Source organism: Rhipicephalus sanguineus, chromosome 4 (genome assembly GCF_013339695.2).
Source record: "Rhipicephalus sanguineus isolate Rsan-2018 chromosome 4, BIME_Rsan_1.4, whole genome shotgun sequence".
Lineage (NCBI taxonomy): Eukaryota > Metazoa > Arthropoda > Arachnida > Ixodida > Ixodidae > Rhipicephalus > Rhipicephalus sanguineus.
In genome coordinates, this window is record NC_051179.1 from 112,465,074 (window position 1) to 112,471,221 (window position 6,148).

Consider the following 6,148-nt stretch of genomic DNA (forward strand, 5'->3'; position numbering starts at 1 on the left):
TTCTTTGGTGGCTCCGTAGCACATCTGTACGTGTTAACACAATCACTACTGGATCCCACGCCGCAGTCGCTGCAGTTGTTCGCCGGAACCTCGATGCTTTGGCCGAGTTGGTCACTGTCCGAACGATCAGTGGTCGGTTCTATGGCGACGAGAATACCTTCGTGGTCTTCAATGCGGCGTTCAGGCGGTACTCCGGGAGTCAGAATGGCATGCTTGTCATCTTCAGGAAGCTCGCACACCATGCAGCCGGAATGACCGATGCCGGCTCCGTCTGCCGAAACGCTCCCACACTCGGCCAATGACTGCCGTGAAGTCTGCAGATGTGGCACCAACTGGTCAGAGAGGATGTTCGTACTATCTGCGTGCAGGTCAGGTTGTGGTGTTGGAACGTCCACCTTGCAGCCTGTTTCTGTGCCTCCCGCTTGGCGGAACGTCAAGCAGTCGCTGGAGGTATTGCAGCGCACAGCTGCACAGTCGGGAAGGTTCTCGGCTGAAGCGTGGTCGGAGTGACGCCGTTCCCGAGGTCCGTGTTCGGTAGTGGTCTCTGGCTGTGATGAACGCGCGTCGGATACCGACGCGGACTCTGATTGCTCAATTGGTGAACTGCAGCCCACAGATGAAGCATCGCGGTGAAATCTCTCCTGAGCGCCGTCGGTGGTGGCGGTCGGGATGGACTGGGTGGTGGCAGAGAGGTGGTAGGGATTCCTGCCAAAAGCAGCAATGAGCTTGAAGCTCCACTCCGCCAAGGACTGCTGCTGCGCGCCTTCGTACCTATGCCACGCCGCGGCACCATTTCGAAGGCGGTCTATGGCTACACACCACTTCTGCTCTTCCGTCCACGCCATGCGAGCTCCGAGAGCGTTCACGGTCGCTACCCAGTTGTCGGCGTCGTCCTGAGAGCCGTTGAACTCCTGTAGTTCGCAGGCAGCCGGCGGTGGTGGGACGGCAGGCGAAAAACCGGACAGTGCGGACGCTAAGCAGCCCAGTTGGTTAGAGAGTTGCGTGAGAGTACACCGGAACTCGCTGCGCTGCTTGGGTGAGCTGGCCTCAAGGTCGTGCGAGGCGGCTATACCCAACATAGCGTTGATGGCGCACAATTCCGGCACGATCGCAGGAAACAGCGCAGAGCTCGACGCCGTCAATGCGTGGGCCGTGACGCGGAGTCGCGCGATCGTACGGGAAAGCTCGGCGGCGCTTTCAGGAGATCCGCACGCGGAGCCAATGGTGACGCCCGAGGAGGAAGGGGTCCCTGTGCTCACTGCGGCGGGATCCTTGCCAGCGGGCGCTTGGTCTGCGCCCCTCAGCAACTCAGGTGCCGAGGAAGTCCTGAGCGAGAGGTTGTCGCCACGGGAAGCGTGAACAGCGTTCCCGGGCAACAGGAGGCCGTACGCTGTCGTGACGGCGCCGGGGTAAACCTGCCTTTTGGCCACCGAGGAGGCCTGGATATATATATATATATATATATATATATATATATATATATATATATATATATATATATATATCAGAACTACCACACAATAATGCCAAGGAAAGTATAGGAGATGTTATTTGTAGTAATGAGGACATAAATGTGAAGAAAGTAAAGAGGACGAAAAGACAACTTGCCGCCGGCAGGGACCGAAACTGCGACCTTCGAATAACGCCTCCGATGCTCTACCACTGAGCTACGGCGGCGCTCATCCTCCCGTCCACTTTATGGGGTATATATGTGCATCTAAACTTAGCAGTATTAGTCAGCGCCGACCGCAGCCGTGGCGGCGAGTGTAGAACACTTTTTTCTGCCTGTTGGCGAGCTAGCAGCTGACCAATAACCCCTCGCATACTGAAGGCATCAAGTCTGCCAGAACAGTCCCTGCCGGCGGCAAGTTTAGTTATCTTTTCGTCCCCTTTACTTTCTTCACATTTGTATCCTAATTACTACAAATAACATCTCCTATACTTTCCCTGGCATTAGTGTTTGTTAATTCTCATTAATATTGTGTCTAACAAAGAAAAACGAGCCCTTAAAGGGGCCCTGCAACACCTTTCTTAGTTATATTGGAATAGTCTCATTATTGACGTATGACTCTTCACGAGTCATATGCCGCAAAAATTTTTCGAATCCGTCAGGTCTAAGTGGTGTTACCAAATTATAGAGATCACGTTCCGCAGCTTTCTCCCTCAACTCAACGCCGCGAGCGCGCGGAGAGCTAGGCAGCGAGTCGAGGGAGGGAGCGCAGACGAGCGAGGCTCCGCCCAAGAGCGCCGGCGGAAATTTTTTCTTCATTTTTTTCTCTCTGACGTCTGGGCGCAACCACGTGGTCTGTTCCGCCACTTCCGGTCGGCTTGCGTCGTTCTCGTCGAGCGGAGTCGATCGCACTGTGTATCGCGCGTGCTTGAAAACTGCGCGTCGGTTTGGTAATGTTGGGTGTGCACCTCGAACGCCGTAGTGTTTTCATCGCTTTGCCTGCGAACTGCCTGCGTATTGCCTGCGAATGCAGGCGATACGCAACAGAAAGACTTTCTCTGAAGGCGGCTTTGCACCTTCAACAGGACTCGTGCTTAGAACTGCAGCACATTCTGGGCCCATGGCAAAACAGCACCTGTGCGTTACGCGCAACGAAAGCGCTGCTGACTTTCTTGCGGGCCACAAGCCTGACCGAAACTTTGTAAACAGTGTAGTCTATGTATGTATGTGTGGTTATCAGTGTATATATCATAATCATCACCCTGGAGCACCTGGAGTAGCATGTCAGGCGAATAGCCAGGCAAACATCTCCAGCTTTTCATTAAAACATTTCTCTCTCTCTCTCGCTTTGCCAACCATGGAAGCAAACCTGCGCGCTCGTTTGGAACGAATGACAGCTGAGATCGGTTTCGGCCCATACTCCGATACACCGCTTCGTAAGACGGCACTGGCAGACGACCCCGAAGCGCCGCCATTACCGGACGCCAGCATTGTTATCGGAGACATGCTGCACGGCTGCCTCGGTCGGTCGTGAGAACGTGCCGACGATGCAGTTCCCAGCTGACGAGGCAACACTCGAACGGCTGCCACTCTCAACGGCAACCGGCGATGGTCAAAAGCACAGAAATATTCACGTTTTCGGCACTGCGCATGGCGAAGAAAACGGAACCACGCAACTACGAGCAGACGAGCTGTCGGTGAGACCGGAAGTGCTAATATTAATGTTTTTTCGGTGTTTTTAACGCGATAACAGAATATAAACATACATATTATCTACTTATTGAACTCAAAATTAACAACGAAAGTAATAATGAGGGTGTTATCGTGATTATAACATCAGCCAATGGTGGAACTGCCGACAATCGCGTCATATTTTGTTGACTAATACATCATTTGTCGAGAGAAGAGGGAGCGATTTTCAGCTGACTTTGAGAATTTGTTGTAAATTCCAGGCCGTGCGCATCGCTATAATATTTAGCTCGCGTGTTCTCGGGAGCCTCGACTACTGATCGACAGCGCTTTTTGAGCATGCTCGAAAAGTGTTGCAGGGCCCCTTTAAATGTCTTCTTTCCTTTACATATATATATATATATATATATATATATATATATATATATATATATATATATATATATATATATATATATATATGAGGAACAAGAGAGAGTACGACGCACGTTGGTTTTTGCGGTATGTTTACTGACGTTTCGGCTGGTGGACCAGCCTTTGTCAAAGTAACAAGTACTTTGACACTTGTTAACAAGTACTTTGGTACTTGTTATTTTGACAAAGGCTGGTCCACCAGCCGAAACGTCAGTAAACATACCGCAAAAACCAACGTGCGTCGTACTCTCTCTTGTTCCTTATTCTACCGGGGCCAACGTGACTTCCTTGCTGCAACCATATATATATATATATATATATATATATATATATATATATATATATATATATATATATATATATATATATATATATATAAACATTCATTTCCGAGAATAAAAAGCAAGAGCATTCGTTTGAATACTTTATTTGGCCTTATACGAGTATCGCAGATGCACATTTGAAGATCATGGGCCCTGAGAAATTGAGGTGTAGACATGCGCATCATTTTGACTATGTGATGGACTACTAACCGAAACCATTATACTTACCTCGTGCAGGACGGGATGACACTTCTGGTGAAGTATTAGAAAGAGATGGTACTAATTGTGCCGAATCTCGCCACTGTATATAGGGAACCCAAGCTCAAGTTTGGGCGCGACGCTCAGGCGGCTGAGCTATGCGTTACTGGGGGCAGACGCTGCCCGCGCATGCGGTTTGTCGCCGGATTTGCCAGCGGCGGCGGCAAGGACACGTGCGCGCATGCGCTCCTCATTCGGCCCGAGCACTGCTAGTGACGCACCACAGATGCAATCCGAGAGCTCTGCGCGTGCGCGGCAGTGTTGCGGCCGTAGATGACCCCAGTTTTGCGATAAGAGCAGTGGCGCCGCTCGACGTTGCTTTAGAAGCCTATGGTGGGGGTGGTGGTACTGGAGGCCCTGACTCCTCCCTAATTTAATGTATACCCCCATGAGAAGGATTCAGGTCCCGGACTGTGGAAAAGACCAAGGATTCCAGCCAACGCTGCTACACAATTGCAAAATGAAGACCACTCCCGAGTAAGAATGCTTATGGCAATTTTACGGCAGTACGTTCAAATCCGCCCACGTCACGCCACCTTCAGGCCCAGAAGGCCTTACCTTGGTCCGCAGAGCGAGGCTAGCGGCTTCGACCAATGGGGTCCCGGACTATAGGGCCACCGCGCACCTAGCATGTAGAGACCCACTGTGGGGCTCACACCTCTTTCCACCACCACCACCCAACGCTAAATTGTAGGGTTATACGGTCCAAAACCAAGAAACACACACCAGCCACGAAAGAGGATATCTGCGATAATCCGGCTTTCTAGGTTTCCTGTCCCGCCCTCTGCCACTCCCCGCTGGAAACACTTTGGTAGGGTAGCAGAGCTCCGTACGATTTGCGCGTCTGCGCCGATTTATAATGTCCGCCGTTTATGCATCTCATCGACCTTCGTGATTTATTTATGGCTTGTCCACGGTATCACGTCATTCCTAAAAGCTACGTAACATTTCCCAACAACTGGGCGAGAAGCGCCGAGAGCGGTTTCGGGCTGGCAGAGAAGCCTGATAACGGGGTTATCACAACTCGCCAATTTACGTCTGCCCAGGCGGCTACCGTCGCCGATTTGTGCACATGCAAAGCGCTTTGCAAATCCCGCCATGTTGTCACATTCCGCCATTGGTCAACACTAAATGACCCAGAGGGCTGGTACGGCATCTCTGATTGGCTTAAAATGTCGCCATTACGAAATTTGACAATATGGCGGAATTTGACAGTGTCCAAAATAGCACCCTTTGTCAGACAGTTCGCGTCTTCGCTGCAAGAAAACTGGAGGGTTCTCAAGCTTCGCCTTTACGAGTGGAACGCAATAGCGTTATCACCAATGGCGACAACGGCGGATTTTCTGGGACAGGGGCCCCGCACCACCTGGCCATGACGTGCTGCAAATGCAGTTTCCAGTACTCGTGGTGTGTGCCAGCAGCCGCTACATCTGTAGAGAAAAGGATGTGCTGCCGTCCTCATGGTGAAGCCCCCTCGTCGACCTGTTCTTTATTCGAACGCACTAACCCGATCCCCGTGATGATGATTGCGTCACTGCTCGCCTTCTAGTTTTCAACATCAGCGCGGGCGTCAAAGTCGGAAAGCGCTGGCTCGCGCTCACTCACTAGATGAGTGCTGATCCGCCTTTTAAATTTCTATTGGCAACGACTTGATGAGGGCTAGTTGGTTCATAAACATAGCAGATGATGTCGCAGCATGACCAGAACAAGGACAACAAAGGAACGAAGACCAGCGCTTGAACCGTGGTCTTCGTTCCATTGTTGTCCTTGTTCTAATCGCACTGTTATATCATCCGCTCTAATATACATCTTCCTATGCCTCTGTCGTTTTGGTAGATGCCGGGACAACAGGCAATTTGCTACAACGATAGCCTGAGAGATGAAAAAAAGGTTTCGCGACTTTTCCGCCAGGGGAAGGGCACATGCACCGTGGCACTTGCGTGGGCAGTGGCACTGTGAAAAAAGGCAGATTACGAGCCGTCATGGCTGTTTGGGTCATGTGCTCGTATCAAAT